This window comes from Ranitomeya imitator, chromosome 4 (genome assembly GCF_032444005.1).
Source record: "Ranitomeya imitator isolate aRanImi1 chromosome 4, aRanImi1.pri, whole genome shotgun sequence".
Classification (NCBI taxonomy): domain Eukaryota; kingdom Metazoa; phylum Chordata; class Amphibia; order Anura; family Dendrobatidae; genus Ranitomeya; species Ranitomeya imitator.
In genome coordinates this window covers 427,809,738-427,835,295 of record NC_091285.1, presented here as the reverse complement: position 1 = coordinate 427,835,295, position 25,558 = coordinate 427,809,738, and the positions used below count along the sequence as shown (strand labels likewise).

The 25,558-nt window shown below is 45.0% G+C and overlaps 1 protein-coding gene across 1 annotated transcript in view; it reads right to left on the bottom strand.

Annotated features, from left to right (window-relative positions):
- Positions 1 to 25,558, bottom strand: part of LOC138676325 (TRPM8 channel-associated factor homolog) — a 206,022-nt gene that overhangs the window by 73,537 nt on the left and 106,927 nt on the right. The window lies entirely within an intron of this gene.

Genomic DNA, 25,558 nt, shown 5'->3' with positions numbered 1-25,558 from the left:
GCTAGATGGTATACCTTCCCACAGGTGAAGTATGTCCCCAGGGCTTCCTAGTGTGTGGATGGTGAAAGGTGCAGTGAATAACGAGGACACGAGGTTGCAGTCTCTTTACCTTTACTGAATGCTTCAGCTTCCACAGTCCAGAGCACCAGATCACAGGGTATGCAGAGTTCGGCCGGTCAGAAGGCAAATCCAGAGTCCCCTTATCCAGGTGGAAATCAGTAGCCTTCCTCTAGCGCCTGAGTGTTGTAGTTCCTCCCTGCTGAGCTTCTCGGTGAGGTCCTCACAACTATTGTAGATGTAATGTCTCTTTCTCTCTGTCCCCCTGATGGATAGGATAGGACAAACCCATATGACTGATGGCCTGAGGCTTTTTACAGGGACTATCGTGCCCCGGCCCCCTCAAGTTGCCACCGTGCCTCCTGGGTATAAGGTCGAGCAGCCAATGTACTGTAGAATCAACTGTCCTGCCAGTCTCTGAAGTAAAGCGTAGAGATCCTTACTCCCTCGGTGTTCTGGCTACCGGCTTATGTGCCTCAGAAAGGAGGCAGCCTTTTACAGGGCAGAACTCCTTCTGGGTTCCTCTCCTTTTGCTATGACTTCATTTCTCACTCACTACAAGACAATTCCCTTCTGTTGTCTCTTTCTTAGGAATCTGCCGCACATGGGGCAGGCGCAGCTCCGTGGATCTTCGTCCTATGCAGACCTCAGTCTGCCTCTGGCTCTCTCCCTATCCAGCCAGATTCTCTTTCTGCTTCCCTATCCAAACTGCCAGTTTTACCTAGTTGTGAGGAGTGCCCTAATAGATAGAAGCATGGCTCCCCCTGGTGGCCTGGAGTGTGAAGTGTGTTGTGTGGTTTGTGATACCTGGTAAAGTGATCTCCTTTATTGCCTTCAGACGTAACATCACTCGCCCTGGTGGAAGAATGACATTACTGCAACGACCAGGACCCTGGGGCGCTGCATATACATACAGTGGGGGGAATAAGTACCGTATTTTTCGGGATTATAACTCGCACTTTTTCCCCAAAAATTTAGGGGGAAATGGGGCTGCATCTTATAATGTGGATATACCTTAGTGTTACCGTTGCTGCAGGCCGCTGCAGATCTTGGAGCCGAGATCTCCATCTGCGCATGCACAGTCCCCGGTGGTCATTCACCACACAGGAGGCCATGGAACCGTGGGGGCTCTGCCCCTGCCCAAAAGGTCGGGCGAGCCCCCCGCCGCACCGGAGACAGGCGCAGCAGCACCTGACACCCCTGCAGCACTGGACACCCGCAGCAGCACGCCGCACATCGGAACACTCCCCTCATCCCAGCCTGCCGCCTGCAGCATCACTCCACTCCTGCTTCCTCCAGCAGCGACCCTGAGACCCTGCTTTATCGCAACCACCACCCAGTTAAGCAATAAGACGCATGGATTATAAGAACCACAACCATTTTATAAAAAAAAAAAAAATTCCTATTTTTCTCAAAATATGGGGTGCGTCTTATTCCCTTCATGACCTTGGGATTTTCCGTTTTTCCGTGTTCGTTTTTCGCTGCCCTCTTCCCAGAGCCATAACTTTTTTATTTTTCCATCAATATAGCCTTTTGAGGGCTTATTTTTTTGCCGGACGAGTTGTACTTTTGAACGACATCATTGGTTTTTCTGTGTCGTGTACTAGGAAGTGGGAAAAAAATTTCAAGTGCGGTGAAATTGCAAAAAAAGTGCAATCCCACACTTGTTTTTTGTTTGATTTTTTTTTGCTAGGTTCACTAAATGCTAAAACTGACCAGATATTATGATTCTCCAGGTAATTATGAGTTCATAGACACCATGTCTAGGTTATTTTTTATCTAAGTGGTGAAAAAAAAATTAAAAACTTTGCTAAAAAAAACCAAAACAATTGCGCCATTTTCCGATACCCATAGCGTCTCCATTTTTTGTGAACTGGGGTCGGTTGAGGGCTTATTTTTTGCGTGCCGAGCTGACGTTTTTATTGATACTTATGTGCAGATATGTTAAAAAAAACGTAATTCTGGCGTTTCTAATTTTTTTTATCGCTACGCTGTTTAGCGATCATGTTAATGCTTTTTTTATTGATAGATCAGGCTATTCTGAACCCTTCAATACGAAATATGTGTAGGTTTTTTTTTTATTATTTATTTATCTTGAATGGGGCGAAAGGGGGGTGATTTAAACTTTTATATTTTTTTTATTTTTTTCACATTTTTTTTTACTTTTTTTTTTTACTTTTGCCGTGCTTCAATAGCCTCCGTGGGAGGCTAGAAGCTGGCACAACTCGATCGGCTCTGCTACATAGCAGCGATCATCGGATCGCTGCTATGTAGCTGAATTGCAGGCTTGCTATGAGCACCAACCACAGGGTAGCGCTCACAGCAAACCGGCATCAATAACCATAGAGGTCTCAAGGACCTCTATGGTTACCATCCTGATGCATCGCCGACCCCCAATCATGTGACGGGGGTCGGCGATGTGCTCATTTCCGGCCCGATTGCCGGAAGCGCCGGTTAAATGCCGCTGTTTAACAGCGGCAGGTAAATCGCGATTTTCACCCGCCGCTATTGTGGGCACATGTCAGCTGTTCAAAACAGCCGCCGGAGCCCGCATCAAAGCGGGGGTTCTGACCTCGGATGTACTATCCTGTCCGAGGTCAGAAAGGGGTTAAAATCCGGAGCATCTTATAATCTCAAAAATATGGTGCTTGATCCCTTGCTGATTTTGTAAGTTTGCCCACTGACAAACACATGAACAGTCTATAATTTTAAGGGTAGGTTAATTTTAATATTGAGAGATAGAATATCAAAAATAAAATCCAGAAACTCACATTATATAAACTAATAAGTGAGAAATAAGTATTTAATTCATTACCAACCACTAAGAGTTCTGGCTCATACAGACCAGTTAGACGCTCCTAATCAACTCATTACCTGCATTAAAGACAGCTGTCTTACATAGAAAAATATTTAGAATTGAGAGTCCTCAGTGGTTGATATCAACCACTGAGGACTCTCAATTCTAAATATTTTTCTATCTACTGGCTAACACGGTACCAAGATAAATTTCTTTCCTGTCTTACATAGTCACCTTTATAAAAGACTCCTGTCCACAGACTCAATTAATCAGTTAGACTCTAACCTCTACAACATGAGCAGAGGAGCTTTATAAGGATGTCAAAGACAAGATCATAGACCTGCACAAAGCTGTAATGGACTACAAAACCATAAGTAAGATGCTGGTTGAGAAGGAGACAACTGTTGGTGCAATAGTAAGAAAATGGAAGAAATGCAAAATGAGGAAGGTGAGAGATCAGCCTAAAACTACATGGGGGGACTTGTTAATGATCTCAAGGCAACTGTGACCACAGTCACCAAGAAAACCTTTCTTAACACGTTATGCCGTAAATGTTTAAAATCCTGCAGTGCCAACAAGGTCCCCCTGCTCAAGAAGTCACATGTGCAGGCCCGTCTGAAGTTTGCCAATGAACACCTAGATGATTCTGTGAGTGATTCGGAGGTGCTGTGGTCACATGAGACAAAAATTGAGTACTTTGGCATTAACTCAACTTGCTATGTTTGGAGGAAGAGAAATGCTGCCTATGATCCAAAGAGCACCGTCCCCACTGTCAAGTATGGAAGTGGAAACATTATGTTTTGGGGGTGTTTCTCTGCTAAGGGCACAGGACTACTTCACTGCAGCAATGGGAGAATGGATGGAGCCAAGTACTGTAAAATCCTGAGTGACAACCTCCTTCCCTCCGCAAGTACCGTATATACTCGAGTATAAGCCGACCCGAGTATAAGCTGAGGCACCTAATTTTGTTTTGGAAAACTGGGTAAGCTTATTGACTCGAGTATAAGCCGGGTATGCATTGTCCCCTCATCCCTGTCCTGCTCTGTGTGGCTCCCCTGTCCCATCCTTGTATGCATGGCTGGGCTCCCCCTTTCCTCTCCCGTCCTTGTATGCATGACTGGGCTTCCCCCGTTCTCCCCCATCCTTGTATGCATTGCTGGGCTCCCCCTGTCCTCCCCGATCCTTGTATGCATGGCTTGGCTCCCCAGGTCCTCCCCTGTCCTTGTATGCATGGCTGGGCTCCCCCCATCCTCCCCTGTCCTTGCATGCATGGCTGGACTTCTCCCGTCCTCCCCTGTCCTTGTATGCATGGCTTGGCTCCTCCCGTCCTCCCCCATTTTTGTATGCATGACTGAGCTCCTCTGTCCTTGTATACATGGCTGGGCTCCCCACCCTTGTATGCATGGCTGGGCTTCCCCCATCCTCCCAGTCATATTCACCCTCCTCGCGTGGTTGCTGCACGTCCCTTCATCTCAGTTGTCCCAGCACAAGCAGCTCTCTCCTGTGCTGAGCGGTCACATGGTACTGCTCATTAAGGTAATGAATATGCGCGACCGCCTATGGAAGTGGAGATGCGTGCATATTCATTACCTTAATGAGTGGTACCACATGACCGCTCAGCACAGGAGAGGAGAGCTGCCGGCGCCAGCACATCTGAGATGCAGGGATGTTCAGCAACAGCGTGAGGAGGGTATGATGTCACAGATGCCGGCTCCTGCCGCTGCTCCGTTGCTCCCCTCTCCCTCCCCTGCTGGCTTTCTGGACAATGACTCGTGTATTAGCGGAGGGGTATGTTTTCAGCACAAAATAATGTGCTGAAAATCTCAGCTTATACACAAGTATATACGGTACATTAAAAATTGGTCATGGCTGGGTCTTCCAGCAAGACAATGGCCCAAAATATACAGCCAAAGCAACAAAGGAGGGGCTCAAAAAGAAGCACATTAATTTCATGGAGTGGCCTAGCCAGTCTCCAAACCTTAACCCCTTTCCAACGTTGGGCATAATAGAACGCCCACGTCGGACTCCCTCCCTTTGATGTGGGCTTCAGCGGTTAGCCCACATCTTTCCCAGCACGTCAGCTGTTTTAAACAGTTGACATGTGCCTAGAACAGCCGCGTGTGGAATCACAATCCACCCATGGCTTTTAACCCGTTAAATGCTGCTGTCAAATGCGGACAGCGGCATTTAACATGCATTTCCGGCAATTGCACCGGAAATCCACCCATCGGTAACCCTCAGCACATGATCGCGGGTCACCGATAGGTTGGCATGACAATCAGATGTCTCCTGAAGACCTTTATGGTTGTCACTGCTGGATTGCTATGAGAGAGTTCATAGCAAGTGAAGTATTCTGCTACATTTAGGCAATCTGATCATCAAAAAAAGAGCATGAACTGCACCTCCAAAACTCATATGTTGATCTGAAGCTGCCCACCTCTCCAGACACCTGTGATCCTCACAGTCACACTGATCTAGCAGAGCAAGGTACTGTCAGGGAGCTGGGCTAAGCCACTTACTTTAAAGTAAGCAGCACAGTCTGCTCCCCCATACCAGCCGCGGACAAGGCAAGCACAGGAAGGGATGACATCAGGCAGCTCTTCATGGAGCACAGGTCAGCAAGTAGAGGACTGCAGCTACAAACAGTCTGGGCAGACAATTCATTATGTACACAATCCTCCTGCACAAATGAGGAAAGTAGCAGATATCAGCTTTCACAGACATGTAAGAGGGTGGTGCTGATATGGACAGTAAGGAACACGCTGTCACTTTAAGAGGCTGCACCCCCTTGTCTGTCGTGATGGAATGTTCTGCTTCTCCCCTGCAATAATCATTGTAATAAACTAGTCGGTGCAGAGTGCAGGTGTGGAGCTGGAGCAGCGTGTGTGAGCTGAGGCTGCTGGAGAGAAGACTTTTTGTGCTGATAGCTGAAAGAGAGAAAAACTGTGTTCTGATATAGCTGCAAGAGAGCCACGATGATACAGAGAAAAGGGATTTACAGTTTCCAGGAGCATCCCTAGGATCCAGAAGCAAGGAGAAGACCACCTTTCACAGAGCTGACAGAAAGCTGTGCGCACCACCGTATTGGACTGCTGGGGGCCCCCTGGGACTGGACCTGATTCTCCAACATCACCGTGAGTTTGTTCCTGTTTGGTGCACCTGTTAGGGCCTAGTGTAGGCTTCAATAGTCAGTACACGGGAGCCGTGTGGCCTGCTTAGTAAAGGCCAGGGAGGTTATACGTAGAGTAGCATCATCACTTGTTTGTTGTTTACATTTGCTTGTTAGACATATTTTGAGTCTGTTATAGCTGGAGCACAGTGCTATTTTACGGAAAAGATAAAGTTTATTACTCTTGTAAATTGTATTTTGCCATTGTATACCCCTGTTTGCATCTTCCTCATTCCCTTCATTCCTTGCCTTCCAATAAATCTACCCTTTGTTGCTTGCACCTCATCTTGTGTACCGTAGTCTTCCTGCACCGTGGTGGTCCCCTGGCCATCGCTTCAGACAGAGGGAGCATAAATGGAAGTACAAACCCTTCAAAAACAAAGTGTTTAAAGAAAAACACTGGAATCAAGCAGTGCTTTACTTAAAGGGGCAGCTGCAGCAAAGGAGGTTTTTGACTGAGGTGAAGAAGATTCTGAATACTTATCTCCCTCAAATAGTCCAAACAAGCAGAGAATAAGAAGGGATTTTAGTGACTCACCTAATGTAAAATCATCAGCATACCACCGCACATCATAAAAAAAATCAAGGAGACTATTAGATCAATGGGGAAGAATTTATCAACAGAAGAGTATATAACTGAAGCCCGTAAAGCATTTGGCAAGTCAGTTCAAATAAGCATAGAAAAGCAATTTAATGTTATCCAAAACTCAATAGAAAATATTAATACAAAACTGGAAGTGTACAATAGAAAGATAAATAACATGGAAAAAGCCATAGAATCAACTAATAAGGACCAGAAAGAACTGAACGAGGAAATAAAAAATCTATAAGCAAAGATGGTAGATCTGGAGGACCGAAACAAAAGAAATATCCTGAAGATAAGAGGTATTCCGGAGAGCATCACACAATCCAAAATGCAATCTTTCATTCAGGATTTAATAACGAAAACCATTCCAGGCATTAAAGAAGTGGACAGAATTCACAGATTGCCAAGACCAAAAAACAACTCCCCAGAGTTACCAAGGGACGTAATAATGCATTTTCACTTTTTTTCAGACAAAAGAAAAGATTACAGAATACATAAAGGAAAATGACAACCTCCAGCTCCTTTTGAAAAGATTAAGATATTCTCAGACTTTTCTAAAGAAACACCTGCAAGAAGAAGAACATTTGGTGATGCCACGTCCTTTCTGAGACAAGAAGAAATCCCCTGCATGTGGGGCTTTCCAAAAAAAAATCTCATTTTTCATCAGGGGAAAATCATCCCTATTTACAGACCAGAAGATGCAAAAGAGACACTAAAAACGATTGGAAAGAACTACCGACCAACTGACAGAAGAATTCACCCTCCAACAGGATGAATCATAAAGCCCAATCTTTAGGATTTATAAACATTTGGGGTCTCACAAGCCCAAACTGTGGTGAAGATTTATAAGAATCCAGGAGCTAACAAGTATCCTTTATATTTTCTTCACTGAACATTTATTCTTTTTCCAGGGATAATGCCAGAACTGTGTACTCAGAAGTTGTTAGCCATTTAGTTTTATTTTTTTTAATATCTTTTGGCACCACCTGGATGCAATAGAGATAATGTTAACAGATTCCTTTTCTCTTATATACCAACAAGGAATATATTGTAGTTGTGTTATAGTTTTTTTTTACTGTCAGTACTACTAATACATAATACTTAACCCCTTAATCCCATATGACGTACTATCCCGTCGAGGTGGGGTGGGCCTTAATTCCCACCGACGGGATAGTACGTCATAGCGATCGGCCGCGCTCATGGGGAGCGCGGCCGATCGCGGCCGGGTGTCAGCTGACTATCGCAGCTGACATCCAGCACTATGTGCCAGGAGTGGTCACGGACCGCTCCCGTCACATTAACCCCCGACACACTGCGATCAAACATGATCGCGGTGGTACAGGGAAGCATCGCGCAGGGAGGGGGCTCCCTGCGTGCTTCCCTGAGACGATCGGTACAAGGTGAGGTGCTCACCTTGTACCGAGCGTCTTCTCCCTGCAGGCCCCAGATCCAAAATGGCCGCGGGGCTGCATCCGTGTCCTGCAGGGAGTACTTCCGGGTCGACTGCAGGTGCTGGTAAGCCTGCAGCGATGTGAATGAGATCGCCGATCTTACAGAGTGCTGTGCAAACTGTAAGATCTGCGATCTGTGATGTCCCCCCTGGGACAAAGTAAAAAAGTTTTAAAAAAAATGTCCACATGTGTAAAAAAAAAAAAAAATTACTAAATAAATAAAAAAATATATATACAGTGGGGCAAAAAAGTATTTAGTCAGTCAGCAATAGTGCAAGTTCCACCACTTAAAAAGATGAGAGGGGTCTGTAATTTACATCATAGGTGGACCTCAACTATGGGAGACAAACTGAGAAAAAAAATCCAGAAAATCACATTGTCTGTTTTTTTAACATTTTATTTGCATATTATGGTGGAAAATAAGTATTTGGTCAGAAACAAAATTTCATCTCAATACTTTGTAATATATCCTTTGTTGGCAATGACAGAGGTCAAACGTTTTCTGTAAGTCTTCACAAGGTTGCCACACACTGCTGTTGGTATGTTGGCCCATTCCTCCATGCAGATCTCCTCTAGAGCAGTGATGTTTTTGGCTTTTCGCTTGGCAACACGGACTTTCAACTCCCTCCAAAGGTTTTCTATAGGGTTGAGATCTGGAGACTGGCTAGGCCACTCCAGGACCTTGAAATGCTTCTTACGAAGCCACTCCTTCGTTGCCCTGGCTGTGTGCTTTGGATCATTTATGTAGAGAAAATTGGCGCGCACTCAGGGTAATAAGGGACACTGACTGCAGGGCGCGGGAGCGCCGCATATCTACTGCACTTATAAAGTTCTACGCCTTACAGACCCCTACAGGGCTCTCTTTGCGAGATATACACACAGCTTACTGGCACCCAAGTATATGCCTCTACCTACCAGGATCTTTTCCTCTCTTTTGTGCACATTGAAGCGATTATATGATTAAGGCCCTGGCAGGGCCGAAACGTCATTATAATTACCTTTGGTCGCTTTTCATGTCACCTAATTCTACTTTATATAAATAAAATCCTTCACTATTTGCAAAATATATATACAGAGTGTGCGGTGTACTATATTCTATATGCTTTGGATCATTGTCATGTTGAAAGACCCAGCCACGTTTCATCTTCAATGCCCTTGCTGATGGAAGGAGGTTTGCACTCAAAATCTCACGATACATGGCCCCATTCATTCTTTCATGTACCCGGATCAGTCGTCCTGGCCCCTTTGCAGAGAAACAGCCCCAAAGCATGATGTTTCCACCACCATGCTTTACAGTAGGTATGGTGTTTGATGGATGCAACTCAGTATTCTTTTTCCTCCAAACACGACAAGTTGTGTTTCTACCAAACAGTTCCAGTTTGGTTTCATCAGACCATAGGACATTCTCCCAAAACTCCTCTGGATCATCCAAATGCTCTCTAGCAAACTTCAGACGGGCCCGGACATGTACTGGCTTAAGCAGTGGGACACGTCTGGCACTGCAGGATCTGAGTCCATGGTGGCGTAGTGTGTTACTTATGGTAGGCCTTGTTACATTGGTCCCAGCTCTCTGCAGTTCATTCACTAGGTCCCCCCGCGTGGTTCTGGGATTTTTGCTCACCGCTCTTGTGATCATTCTGACCCCACGGGGTGGGATTTTGCGTGGAGCCCCAGATCGAGGGAGATTATCAGTGGTCTTGTATGTCTTCCATTTTCTAATTATTGCTCCCACTGTTGATTTCTTCACTCCAAGCTGGTTGGCTATTGCAGATTCAGTCTTCCCAGCCTGGTGCAGGGCTACAATTTTGTTTCTGGTGTCCTTTGACAGCTCTTTGGTCTTCATCATAGTGGAGTTTGGAGTCAGACTGTTTGAGGGTGTGCACAGGTGTCTTTTTATACTGATAACAAGTTTAAACAGGTGCCATTACTACAGGTAATGAGTGGAGGAAAGAGGAGACTCTTAAAAAAGAAGTTACAGGTCTGTGAGAGCCAGAAAACTTGATTGTTTGTTTCTGACCAAATACTTATTTTCCACCATAATATGCAAATAAATTGTTAAAAAAACAGACAATGTGATTTTCTGGATTTTTTTTCTCAGTTTGTCTCCCATAGTTGAGGTCTACCTATGATGTAAATTACAGACGCCTCTCATCTTTTTAAGTGGTGGAACTTGCACTATTGCTGACTGACTAAATACTTTTTTGCCTCACTGTATATTATTCCCATAAATACATTTCTTTATCTAAAAAAAAAAACCAAACAAACAATAAAAGTACACATATTTAGTATCGCCGCGTCCGTAACGACAACCTATAAAACTGTCCCACTAGTTAACCCCTTCAGTGAACACCGTAAGAAAAAAAAAACGAGCCAAAAAACAACGCTTTATTATCATACCGCCGAACAAAAAGTGGAATAACACGCGATCAAAAAGATGGATGTAAATAACCATGGTACCCCTGAAAACGTCATCTTGTCCCGCAAAAAACGAGCCGCCACAAAGCATAATAAGCAAAAAAATAAAAAAGTTATAGTCCTGAGAATAAAGCGATGCCAAAATAATTATTTTTTCTATAAAATAGCTTTTATCGTATAAAAGCGACAAAACATTAAAAAAAAAATGATATAAATGAGATATCGCTGTAATCGTACTGACCTCCCCCAAAAGAAATTCATGAATAGCTGGTTTTTGGTCATTCTGCCTCACAAAAATCGGAATAAAAAGTGATCAAAAACTGTCACATGTCCAAAAATGTTACCAATAAAAACGTCATCTTGTCCCACAAAAAACAAGACCTCAGATGACTCTGTGGACCAAAATATGGAAAAATTATAGGTCTCAAAATGTGGAGACGCAAAAACGTTTTTGCTATAAAAAAGCGTCTTTTAGTGTGTGACAGCTGCCAATCATAAAAATCCGATATAAAAACGCTATAAAAGTAAATCAAACCCCTCTTCATCACCCCCTTAGTTAGGGAAAAATAACAAAATTAAAAAAATGTATTTATTTCCATTTTCCCATCAGGGCTAGGGTTAGGGCTAGGGTTAGGGCTAGGGTTAGGGCTAGGGTTAGGGCTAGGGTTGGGGCTAAGGTTAGGGTTAGGGTTGGGGCTAGGGTTAGGGCTAGGGTTAGGGTTGGGGCTAGGGTTAGGGTTGGGGTTAGGGTTGGAGCTAAAGTTAGGGTTAGGGTTGGGGCTAAAGTTAGGGTTAGGGTTGGGGCTAAAGTTAGGGTTAGGGTTGGGGCTAAAGTTAGGGTTAGGGTTTGGATTATATTTGCGGTTGGGATTAGGGTTGGGATTAGAATTAGGGGTGTGTGTTGTGAGTTCTGTTTTTGGGCTCCCTCTGGTGGTTACTGATGGTACTGGGTGACTTGTGTTCTCTGCGGTCTCTGGTGTCCACCTGTTCCATCAGGTTATGGGAGTTTCCTATTTAACCTGGCTTTTTTGTCATTTCCTCGCCGGCTATCAATGTAATCAGCGTGTCTTTTAACCTCTGCTCCCTGCGTCTGTTATCTTCAGGACAAGCTAAGTTTTGATTTTCCTGTTCCACATTTTGCTTAATTTTTGTCTTAGTCCAGCTTGCAGAGATGTGATTCCTTGCTGCTGGTTGCTCTAGTGGGCTGAAATTACTCCTCATGTTCCATGAGTTGGCACATGAGTTCAAGTAATTTCAGGATGGTTTTTTGAAGGGTTTTTCGCTGACCGCGCAGTTCACTTTTGTATCCTCTGCTATCTAGCTTTAGCGGGCCTCATTTTTGCTGATTCTATTTTCATAACTACGTATGTGCTTTCCTCTCATTTCACCGTTATTACATGTGGGGGGTTGCTATTTCTGTGGGGTGTTTCTCTGGAGGCAAGTGAGGTCTGTGTTTCTTCTTATAGGGGAAGTTAATCCTTCGGCTGGCGCGAGACGTCTAGGAATCATCGTAGGCACGTTCCCCGGCTACTGCTAGTTGTGTGTTTAGGTTCAGGATCGCGGTCAGCTCAGGTTCCATCACCCTAGAGCTTGTTTTGTTTTTGTGCTTGTCCTTTTGTGATCCCCTGCCATTGGGATCATGACAGGTGTGTCAGGGTTAGGGGTGTGGTTAGGGTTACCGTTGGGATTAGGGTTAGGGGTGTTGTTGGATTAGGGTTTCAGGTAGAATTGGGGAGTTTCCACTGTTCAGGCACATCAGGGGCTCTCCAAATGCGACATGACGTCCGATCTCAATTCCAGCCAATTCTGCGTTGAAAAAGTAAAACAGTGCTCCTTCCCTTCCGAGCTCTCCGGTGCGCCCAAACAGGGATTTACCCCAACATATGGGGTATCAGCCTACTCAGGACAAATTGGACAACAACTTTTGGGGTCCAAGTTCTCTTGTTATCCTTGGGAAAATAAAAATGTGGGGGGCTAAAAATCATTTTTGTGGGAAAAATAAGATTTTTTTATTTTTGCGGCTCTGCGTTGTAAACTGCAGTGAAACACTTGGGGGTTCAAAGTTCTCACAACACATCTAGATAAGTTCCTTGGGAGGTCTAGTTTCCAATATGGGGTCACTTGTGGGGGGTTTGTACTGTTTGGGTACATCAGGGGCTCTGCAAATGCAACGTGACGCCTGCAGACCAATCCATCTAAGTCTGTATTCCAAATGGCGCTCCTTCCCTTCCGAGCTCTGCCATGCGCACAAACAGTGCTTCCCCCCCAACATATGGGGTATCAGCGTACTCAGGACAAATTGGACAACAACTTTTGGGGTCCAATTTATCCTGTTACCCTTGTGAAAATACAAAACTGTGTTAGGTCTCGAGTTCCCACTTTTGCACAGGGGGAATCTCGGGCCGTCTCCGCTGCGGTCTCCCATTCCTATCCAGCCGCAGTGGAGTCTGCTCAGCAGGGACGTCGGTCCCAGCGTCTTGCTCGGTCTCGCTCTGTACAGAGAGTTACTGCTGCTTCTTCAGCTCCTGCCATTAAAGTCAGTGCTGGTCAGCAGCGAGCGGACTTCTCTGGGACTAAGTCCTTATTTGTGCACACTGAGCATGCCCAGGGCAAGATCTCCCATTGGAGATCGAGGGTCATGTGCTCAGGCTCTGCAGCGCATTCCATTGGTCCTCTTGGCAGGTCTTGGAAGGGCAAAGTTTCTGTGGCCACTTCCTGTCCTGCAACTATATAAACTGCGCATGACCGCACGGCCATGCGCTAGTGTACAATTATTATGTGTGTGTGTAGATGGATGTATGTCGATGGATGAAAGCTCCTAAGTATCCCTCCCTAGAGTTGTTGATTGCTCGCGGATGATGGTAGCTCTCTAGCGCCCAACTATCCATCTGTATGTTACACACATCACAGCGTCTTATAGCTGTGCCTGCCAGTACGGCGCCGTGCGCTTGCCTTGCGCTTTCCCTTCCCAAGCCTGGGTGGTTAGTGGCGTCCGTCAGTGCGGCATCGCACGCACTTTTGTGCTTATATATTACTAATAAGGTTCATTACACACCCAGTTGCGGTGTTGTGCCAGCAAGGGTCTTAATCGGACTTCAATCCCTTTCGGGGTTAAGTTCGCTGACTACTTGCTCGCGCTCTATGTGCGGTACTGCGGTCCTGTGACTTAACAGGATCGCTTTCTTCACGTTGGGTGAGGTTTAACCCACGTGTTTATACTTTTAAGTACCGCCATATAGTCTGTCATTCACTAGCAGCGGGTTTCGCCTGCACGGTGGACCCCGGACTGCGAACGCATCTATATCATCTTACTTGGTGCGTTCCGCGAGTCCTAACATTACACTAGCGCCAGGGTCTGGCTAGTGATGACAGACAAACAGCAATCCTTCCAGTATATCCAGCAGCTGGAGGGTAGGTTGGCGGCTCTCGAGAGCACAACCTCAGCTGTGGATGTTACCGCAGTTGCTGTACAGGCTGCCAGCGTGGCTGCAGCAACTTTGTCCATTGCCACCCCTGTTCCGACATTTTCTCGCCTCCCGCTGCCAGAAAAATTTTCTGGTGATAGCAAATTTTGTAGGGGATTTGTGAGTCAGTGCTCTATTCATCTTGAGCTCCTGGCTGCACGCTTCCCCACAGAGCGGGCTAAGGTGGGATTTATTGTATCTCTATTGTCGGACAGGGCGTTGGAATGGGCTACACCGCTGTGGGAGCGTGGCGATCATGTGGTGCAGAGTGCTCCGCTGTTTTTGAGCACTCTGAAACAGGTCTTTTTAGGACCTCAAGTCACCCATGATACTGCGCTCCAACTGCTGGCATTAACTCAGGGTGAGTCCTTGGTCAGTCATTTTGCCGTCCAATTCCGCACTTTAGCATCTGAGCTGGAATGGTCGGATAAAGCTCTTATCCCCATATTTTGGAGGGGCTTGGCTGACCACGTAAAGGACGCTCTGGCCACTAGGGAGATTCCTACCACACTGGAGGAGTTAATAACAGTCTCCACTCGAATTGATCTCCGTTTTAACGAGCGGAGGTTAGAGCGAGCCCAGTGTAGGCAGAGGTTTCGGCTGGCTCCTACTTTCGCCAAACCTCTGGAATCTCCGGTCCTGGTTCCTGAGTCACATGAGGCCAGAGAAGTGTCACAAGCGGGGTCTAAGTCCCGGACCGCTTGTGCACTCAGGGTCTGTCATGTTTGCCAGCAGTCAGGACATCTAGCCACCAGATGTTCTCAGCGGTCGAGGAAACGTCAGTGTCTAGTGGTCGTAGGTGGAGGTACACTAGACACGGCGACGTTTGCCTCTAAATTGTCCTTTAAGGGGACAATTACTATAGGCTCATTCTCCCACTCGGTAGAGCTCTGCGTGGATTCTGGGGCGGAGGGCAATTTTATGTCTTCTGCCTTCGCCCAACGTCACGCAATACCCTTGGTTATGCTAGCTCAACCTGTAACGGTACGAGTGGTGAATGGGTCGACACTGCCCTCACAGATAACACACCAGACCATCCCTATTACTCTGTCCATGTCGCCATCTCATCAGGAGATTATTTCTCTGCTCGTCATTCCAGAGGGAATTGATGAGGTCCTGTTGGGAATACCTTGGCTACGGTACCACTCTCCTCATATCGAGTGGTCCTCAGGCAGAATTCTGGGATGGGGTGAATCTTGTGGGGGTAGGTGTCAGAGGGAGTGCGTTCAGGTTGCTACAACAGAGGTACCCGCAGATCTATCCTCTCTCCCCAAGCAGTATTGGTCTTATGCAGACGTGTTCTCCAAAAAGGCGGCGGAGACCCTTCCGCCCCATCGCCCCTATGACTGTCCTATTGGCCTCTTGCCTGGTGCTGAGCCTCCCCGGGGTAGAGTCTATCCGCTATCTCTCCCGGAGACGGAGGCAATGTCACAGTACATCCAGGAAAATCTGGCAAGAGGGTTCATCAGGAAGTCAGTGTCACCTGCTGGGGCAGGATTCTTCTTCGTGCAGAAGAAGAATGGGGAATTGCGTCCATGCATAGACTACAGGGGTCTTAACGCCATCACCGTTAAGAATAAGTACCCTTTGCCTCTGATATCCGAGCTATTCGATAGGCTTCTGGGAGCAAGGGTATTTACTAAATTATATCTGCGGGGTGCTTACAACCTGATTCGCATCTGTGAGGGGGACGAATGGAAGACGGCGTTTAACACCAGGGATGGGCACTATGAATATCTGGTGATGCCCTTCGGGCTCTGTAATGCCCCAGCCGTTTTCCAAGACTTTGTGAATGATATCTTCCGGGATATGCTTTCCACCTCGGTCGTAGTCTATCTGGATGATATTCTCATCTACTCTCCAGATATTGACTCCCACCGGAGAGATGTTAGCAAAGTCTTCGACCTCCTACGGGCAAATTCCCTCTATGCCAAGTTGGAGAAGTGTATGTTTGAGCAGGAGTCCTTACCTTTCCTAGGCTACATCATCTCAGCCCAGGGATTGGCTATGGATCCTGCCAAACTACAGGCTGTGATGGACTGGCAGGAACCCCATTCTCTTAAAGCGGTGCAGCGCTTTATGGGATTCATCAATTATTATCGCCAGTTCATTCCGCACTTCTCAACTTTGGTAGCTCCCTTGGTTGCCCTCACCAAAAAGGGGGCGAATCCCAAATTGTGGTCTGAGGAGGTCTCCAAGGCCTTTATCTCTATAAAGTCACACTTCGCTAACGCTCCCATTCTACATCGCCCCGATGTTGATAAGCCATTTATCATGGAGGTGGATGCCTCTTCTGTTGGTGCTGGAGCAGTCCTCTTCCAAAAGGATGCTCAAGGTCGGAAGCATCCATGCTTCTTTTTCTCCAAGACCTTCGCACCAGCAGAGAGGAATTATTCCATCGGGGACAGGGAGTTGCTAGCCATGAAGTTGGCTTTCTCGGCGTGGAGACATCTCTTGGAGAGAGCACGTTTTCCCTTCCAAGTCTTCACAGACCATAAAAATTTGGTGTACCTGCAGACAGCTCAGCGGTTGAATTCTCGCCAGGCCAGATGGTCCTTGTTCTTCTCCCGGTTTCATTTCAGCCTCCATTTCCTTTCTGGGGAGAAGAACATTCGGGCCGACGCTCTCTCTCGCTCCGTTGTGTCATCTGCGGAGGAGGAGGAGGAGCCTCGGCTTATTGTCCCCACCGAGAGCTTGAGAACTGTGGCTCCGGTTTCGCTGGAGTCTGTGCCCCCGGGCAAGACTTTTGTTCCATCCAGTTTGCGACCGGAGGTTCTTTCTTGGGCGCACTCGTCCAGGGTGGGTGGACATTTTGGTACTAAAAGGACATCTGAGTTACTGGCGAGGACATACTGGTGGCCGCATATGGCCCGTGATGTCGCGGAGTATGTTCGGGCGTGTGTCTCTTGCGCCAGGAACAAGACTCCTCGGCAACGGCCAGCTGGTTTGCTTTATCCTCTGCCCATGGCGGACAGGCCCTGGGAGATGGTCGGGATGGACTTTGTGGTGGGCTTGCCCAAGTCTCGTAACTGCACCATTATCTGGGTGATCACCGACCATTTTTCCAAAATGGTGCATTTGGTGCCTCTTCCACGGCTACCATCTGCACGGGCGTTGGCTGTCTTGTTTATCAAGCATATCTTTCGCCTACACGGTATGCCAGACAAAATTGTTAGTGACCGGGGTCCCCAGTTTGCGTCTCGATTCTGGAGAGAGCTTTGTCGTCTACTCAGTATTGAGTTAAATCTCTCTTCGGCATATCATCCAGAGACGAATGGGTTGGTTGAAAGAGCCAACCAGACCTTGGTCACATATCTGCGACATTTTGTTTCTGCCAGGCAGGATGACTGGGTATCCTTGCTACCGTGGGCAGAGTTTGCACTTAACAATGCCATAGCCGACTCCACCGGTCAGACTCCATTCCTCTTAAATTACGGCCAGCATCCGCATGTTCCTGTGCCCATGCCTGTGTCTTCCGCTGACTCCAGGGTGGCAGACTGGGCTGTGGAGGCACGGGACATTTGGGATCGCACGCAGGATGCCATTCGGGCCTCCAAGGAGAGAATGAGGTCCTGCGCCGATGTTTATCGGCGCCCCGCTCCGACCTTTGCCCCTGGCGACTTGGTGTGGCTCTCCGCCCGTAACATCAGGCTGCGAGTTGAGTCCACTAAGTTTGCTCCTCGCTACTTGGGTCCCTTCAAGGTTCTCGAACAGGTTAATCCCGTGGTCTACCGTCTGGCTCTTCCTCCACGCTTGGGTATCACCGACACCTTTCACGTGTCCCTCTTGAAACCCGTATACATGTCCCGGTTTTCCGAGTCATCTGCCGGGACATCGGGTTCGTCTACGGACGATTATGAGGTGAACGCTACTTTGGGGTGCAAGGTGGTACGCGGCAAAAAGTTCTATTTGGTGGATTGGAAGGGTTATGGCCCAGAGGACAGGTCATGGGAACCCGCTGAAAACATTCGGGCCCCACAGCTCATTGCTGCCTTCGAGCGTAGCGAGGCCCAAGGAGGGGGGGCCCTAGGAGGGGGGGTAATGTTAGGTCTCGAGTTCCCAATTCTGCACAGGGGGAATCTCGGGCCGTCTCCGCTGCGGTCTCCCATTCCTATCCAGCCGCAGTGGAGTCTGCTCAGCAGGGACGTCGGTCCCAGCGTCTTGCTCGGTCTCGCTCTGTACAGAGAGTTACGGCAAAGTTTCTGTGGCCACTTCCTGTCCTGCAACTATATAAACTGCGCATGACCGCACGGCCATGCGCTAGTGTACAATTATTATGTGTGTGTGTAGATGGATGTATGTCGATGGATGAAAGCTCCTAAGTATCCCTCCCTAGAGTTGTTGATTGCTCGCGGATGATGGTAGCTCTCTAGCGCCCGACTATCCATCTGTATGTTACACACATCACAGCGTCTTATAGCTGTGCCTGCCAGTACGGCGCCGTGCGCTTGCCTTGCGCTTTCCATACCGAAGCCTGGGTGGTTAGCGGCGTCCGTCAGTGCGGCATCGCACGCACTTTTGTGCTTATATATTACTAATAAGGGTCATTACACACCCAGTTGCGGTGTTGTGCCAGCAAGGGTCTAATCGGACTTCAATCCCTTTCGGGGTTAAGTTCGCTGACTACTTGCTCGCGCTCTATGTGCGGTACCGCGGTCCTGTGACTTAACAGGATCGCTTTCTTCACGTTGGGTGAGGTTTAACCCACGTGTTTATACTTTTAAGTACCGCCATATAGTCTGTCATTCACTAGCAGCGGGTTTCGCCTGCACGGTGGACCCCGGACTGCGAACGCATCTATGTCATCTTACTTGGTGCGTTCCGCCAGTCCTAACAAACTGGGAGCTAAAAAATCATTTTTGTGAAAAAAAAAAGAATTTTTATTTTCACGGCTCTGCGTTATAAACTGTAGTGAAATACTTGGGGGTTCAAAGTTCTCACAACACATCTAGATAAGTTCCTTGGGGGGTCTAGTTTCCAATATGGGGTCACTTGTGGGGGGTTTCTACTGTTTGGGTACATCAGGGGCTCTGCAAATGCAACGTGATGCCTGCAGACCAATCCATCTAAGTCTGTATTCCAAATGGCGCTCCTTCACTTCTGAGCTCTGCCATGCGCCCAAACAGTGCTTCCCCCCACATATGGGGTATCAGCGTACTCAGGACAAATTGGACAACAACTTTTGGGGTCCAATTTATCCTGTTACCCTTGTGAAAATACAAAACTGGGGACTAAAAAATCATTTAAAAAAAAAAAATTATTTTCATGGCTCTGCATTATAAACTGTAGTGAAACACTTGCGGGCTCAAAGCTCTCAAAACACATCTAGATAAGTTCCTTAGGGGGTCTACTTTCCAAAATGGTGTCACTTGTGGGTGGTTTCAATGTTTAGGCACATCAGGGGCTCTCCAAACGCAACATGGCGACCCATCTCAATTCCAGTCAATTTTGCATTGAAAAGTCAAATGGCGCTCCTTCCCTTCCGAGCTCTGCCATGCGCCCAAACAATGGTTTACACCCACATATGGGGTATCAGCGTACTCAGGACAAACTGCAAAACAACTTTTGTGGTCTAATTTCTTCTCTTACCCTTGGGAAAATAAAAAATTGGGGGCAAAAATATAATTTTTGTGAAAAAATATGATTTTTTATTTTTACGGCTCTGCATTATAAACTTCTATGAAGCACTTGTTGGGTCAAAGTGCTCACCACACATCTAGATAAGTTCCTCAAGGGGACTACTTTCCAAAATGGTGTCACTTGTGGGGGGTTTCAATGTTTAGGCACATCAAGGGCTCTCCAAACGCAACATGGCGTCCCATCTCAATTCCAGTCAATTTTGCATTGAAAAGTCAAATGGCGCTCCTTTCCTTCCGAGCTCTGCCATGCGCCCAAACAGTGGTTTATCCCCACATATGGGGTATAAACGTACTCAGGACAAATTGTACAACTTTTGGCGTCCATTTTCTCCTGTTACCCTTGGTAAAATAAAACAAATTGGAGCTGAAATAAATTTTGTGTGAAAAAAAGTTAAATGTTCATTTTTATTTCAACATTCCAAAAATTCCTGTAAAACACCTGAAGGGTTAATAAACTTCTTGAATGTGGTTTTGAGCACCTTGAGGGGTGCAGTTTTTAGAATGGTGTCACACTTGGGTATTTTCTATCATATAGAGCCCTCAAAATGACTTCAAATGAGATGTGGTCCCTAAAAAAAATGGTGTAAAAATGAGAAATTGCTGGTCAACTTTTAACCCTTATAACTCCCTAACAAAAAAAAAATTTGGTTCCAAAATTGTGCTGATGTAAAGTAGATATGTGGGAAATGTTACTTATTAAGTATTTTGCATGACATATCTCTGTGATTTAAGGGTATAAAAATTCAAAGTTGGAAAATTGCGAAATTTTCAAAATTTTCGCCAAATTTCCGTTTTTTTCTCAAATAAACGCAAGTTATATCGAATAAATTTTACCACTAACATGAAGTACAATATGTCCCAAGAAAACAGTGTCAGAATCGCCAAGATCCGTTGAAGCGTTCCAGAGTTATAACCTCATAAAGTGACAGTGGTCAGAATTGTAAAAATTGGCCCGGTCATTAACGTGCAAACCACCCTCGGGGCTTAAGGGGTTAATTTTGCTGTAACAAGCATACTGTTTTGTTTTGTATTAGCCTTTTTTACATAGATTAGGAGAAGTACTTTCCAGCCACCTGAGGACCCAGAAGAATTAAAAATGAAAGTAATTTTTTTTATCATTAAATGTAAAGGGTTTGAATAACCCAAATATAAGACACATATTATGGAAAGAAATTAAAGAATCCAATGCAGACATAATTGGCTTACAAGAAACTAAATTTTCCCAGGGGAAAAAATTCACAAAGACTTTCCACACATTATATCATCATGTAAAAAAAAAAAAAAGCAGGAGTCACGCTGATTATAAAAAATACTATTCATTTTCAAATCATAGACCAAATAATTGATAATGAAGGCAGGTTCATAATTTTGGTGTGCACAATTAACAATATATTGTACACTATAACTAATATTTATGCACCTAACAAAGGTAAGATTACATTCTTAAACAAAGTAATAGGAAAAATAAAAGAAATACAAAAAGGGGAAATAATAACATTTGGAGATTTCAATGCAGTCCCAGATGAGAGTATACGGGCTCCCAAACTTGAAAGATTCCTTAGTCAGATCTAGGCCCCAAAAAAGTACCACCACGCCAACAATTTCTTCAGAACCCTAAAACAGGGACATTTCCCTGTTTGCACTGTACCTAATGTAATAATGTCCAAAAGAGTGCGTCCTTCCACCATCCACTCTCCAGAAAGAGTTTCAAAATTCCTGAATTTTTTACATGTGATACTTCCTGGGTCATTTATTTGATTAAATGCCCATGTGGCTTGTTGTATGTAGGGGAGACCACGCAGCCCATACGCGATCGGATCTCAAAACACAAGTCTACAATTTGTTGTAAAAACCTTCTCCTACCCATCCCATTTCATTTTGTCACCAGGGGTCACAACATCACCCACCTGAAATTTCAGGTGATCGAACATGTGCCCTCTCCGAGACAGGGGAGCAACAGGATTGCACTCCTTAAACGCCGAGAAGCGTTTTGCATCCACACGTTGGATACCCTTCATCCAAAAGGTCTAAGTAGGGACTATGACTTAGCATCCTTTATATGAGCCCCCCCCCCCTTTTTCTTTCACATTACAGCCACACATGTGTCTCTCTGACATCTCGGATATACCTATACCAATCTCCTTTTGTAAATGTACTTCAGTCTCAATTTGCATTTTTAATTTACCTGCCTTTATTTGCCTCTTATGTATTGTGATGCCTGATAATCTGTCTCTTAATCTATTGTCCCCAACTTATATACTTTTTTTCTAATTTTTCCATATGACCGTTATGTCTCGGATCGACTTTGTTCCACATTGCATTGTATATACTTTGGCTTCATTCTTATTTTCTTTTTATTTTATTTTTATTATTTAATTTTCTTTTTCAGCTTTATTTCATTTTATTTTTGATGTTCACAATGTTAATGTATGCATTTGTTTTCTTACACTATAGTAACTGATGAAGGTCCCGAATTTAGGGATCAAAACGTTTTGTTGATAATACAAAATAAAACCTCTCACAACGCATTAAGTAGAGTGCCAGGTTCTTCTATCTATTAACCAGATGAGAGTATAGACTCAACTTCGACAATAAGAAAGCCAAAATCGAATTTAAATAAATGGCTACTCAAAGAAGACCTTTATGACACCTTTAGGTGTTTAAACTCAATGTAAAAAGAGTATACAATTTATTCTAATAGGCATAAAAGCTTTTCAAGGATTCAAGGATTGACCTCTTACTTACCAATATATACACGCTACAAAAAATTAAACCTGTAGAAATTGGTACGATCACTTAGTCGGATCACGTCCCATTGAAATTTAAAATAGAATCGAGGAAACACTATTAAAAATGCCAGAATATGGAAATGCAATAATTATATAATTCAACTCCCTCAGTATAAAAAAGAAATTGAAGAAGCATTAGAAAATTATTGTAAAGAAAATCCATCAAATAATTTATCACCACATACAATCTGGAGAGCCCATAAGGCTGTTATAAGAGTAATATTAATTCAGATCTCACCGAGATATCAGAGGGAAAAAATGGTGGAAATTACAAAACAAATAAAAAAATGCATTAAAAGCCCAGCAAGAACTTACTACACCTTCACCAGACCTTCACAAAAAAATCATAGGGTTAAGAATAGAACTTAAAGCCCATTTATCAGACTAATACGATAAATACACCAGGAATATGAAAATGAATCACAATTTTTCTAATAATATAAACCAACAAAACTCATGACAAGGAGGCTCAAAGAGCAAAAACACAAATCAAGAATTGCACTAATTAAAAATGATAAAGGAGAAAGACAAGAACACCCAAACGATATATCAAAAACATTTGCAGAATACTATGAGGCATTATATAATCTAAAAAATGACAAAAAAAAAACAACGCAACAAACAGAAAAAAGCATAAGCAACTTTTTTAAGAACGTTCAATTACCAAAATTAGATTGTGAACAACTAGATAATCTAAACAAACCATTAACAGAACCTGAAATAGAAGAAATTATAAGTAAACTAAAAACCAATAAGACCCAGATGGGTTCAGTAATGAATATTATATAGCATACACAAACAAGTTACCCCCCCCCCCACACACTTAACTAGAGTATTCAACACCTTTTTAATTGAAGGAAATATTCCAAAAGAAATGGTAGAATCAAGTATAATAGTCATACCAAAAAACAAAGGTGACCAAACATTAGTAAAAAAATTACCAGCCCATATCTACTAAATTCAGACATCAAAATATACTCAAAAACTATTGCCAATAAACTAAAAAATTACCCAAAATTGTACACCAGGACCAAGTAGGATTTGGATATGGTCGACAGGCTACTGATGCTACCAGAAGGCTTATTAACCTCATTAGTCTAGTAGAGGTTGAGCAACTGCCTTTTCTGCTCCTAACCCTGGATGCAAAGAAAGCATTTGATAGAATTCATTGGGGATTTCTCACTTCCACCCTTGAAAAATTTGGCTTTAATGGTCCCATTATTAATGGAATAATGGCACTGTATAAAAATCCCTCGGCTAAAGTAATAACAAACAACTATGCTTCGGAAATCTTTAACATCACTGTCATGGGGTCCTACTCCGATACCGCACAATCAACAGAGCAAGAGAATAGTGAGCAACTCCAAGATCTTTATTTAGGCAAAAATACGAAAGGTTCATATATAATCCACCACACAAAGGATAAAATAGTCCAGAATCCGAATGCAGTTCAGTATTAGGATAAAAGTCCAACAATCCAGCAGAGAGAGGATCACATAGTCCATATACTCTTCTTTCTCTCTGAGATCCTGTGAACACCTCATCATTCCACACAGGACTGACCTGTGTCTCACCTCCATGATATTTTAAGTACCCCTCCTCATTCACAGGTCAGGGGCAGAAGGTTGCAGGAGCTCATTGTTTCAACAAGCTAGGTCAACATGTCATTAGCACACAATACAGTACTGTGGGGGCTTATATCAGATGGCAGCAACAGCCATTCATCAATTAGCAAATAACTTCTTCTACAAGAGAAAACCATGAAAATAAGTGAAATAGAAATACACACAAAAATGATACCCACATAGCATATCCCACCATCACAACCTCTCCCCCCTCATAATAAGTGAGCACGCTATGAGGTCTACACAGGCCTGCTCACTTTAGTCCACATTGCTCAATACAGTGGCAGGGGTTGCAATAATCATGAGCACTTGTCAATAAATTCCTGGGTCATGGCTTTATGGTCATACCAGGCCTTTTGACTGGACTGGGTCATTCGCTGATATTCGCTGATTAGCCAAGGTAGCTAGCTGTTACAGAACCCCCAGCACCAAGAATATGTTATGCAGTATATATTATGTATAATAGTTTCCATGTGAAATGTATCAGTCCACAGGCTGCGCCCCTGGGCAGAGAGGACAAGATATCCCCCTTCTGTCCTCCCCCACCTTTGTAATTCCCACAGTACATATCAGCAGGCTCCGGCCCCCTGCAGCTATTGTAATGTATGTCTGGCTTGCTTTTTCTATTGGCCTGCCCTGTGTATCTGTGTTATATATTCTGTGTGCTGTAAATAAAGTGTGTTCTTTTAGACTGGAAATACGTGGGGTAGCAGTCAGCTTTTATATGCTCTCACGCAACCAAGGAATTCCAGCCAGCGTCCTTCATTCAGAATCTATCCAAAGCAGAGTGGACCTCCTGAAACACGGGGTGGTACTGAAAGAGGTACCCCAGCTTGGTAGACCCCGTTACACTAGCTGGGCGAGACAGTCTCTGAACTCTAGAATGTAGGGAATGAAGATATCTCCCTCCAATTGTTCTTTCAGAAGAGTGAGAGGCCAACAGACCTTCTGCTCCCACAAAATGACTTTGTAACTCCCCAATGTAATTTCCAAGGAGGATATCTGCAGGAAGTCCTCCCAAAACTCCAATCCAACACAGTTTTTCTCCACAACCATAATCCAATCGCACAGAAGCTCGCTGTATATATTTGCGGGCACCCCCCGCCAAGACAATGGGAATTCCCAGACCCTTGTAAATTGCCTCGGTTCGAACCACACGGGGGTCAGCGATAGTCAGGAATGCCTTCGTGTCTCTAAATCCTGACACTTTGTATCCATCAATTGAGACATCCTGCAGGTGGCGTTGCTGTTGCTCTGGGTACCTAAAGAACAAAGGCCGAGTCCGTACACTCCAGGAGGGGTATCTATGGTGCCATGGTCGGTGGTCCACTCTGGTGGGGGGGGTGGTAGCTCTTCCTCAGGCAGGATGGAGTGCACAGGATGCACTCGATGAGGTGGGGCTTCCTCCGAATCCTTGAGGGACAGCCAGACTGCAAATGTCCAGGTTTCCCACACCCATAACATCTCCTCTCTGTGATACCCCGAGGTCGTGGTCCGAAATGTTGGGGCCCAAGATTGTGAGGCGTGATTGTAATCGGCTTGCAACCAGGTGGAAGGGCAGATATA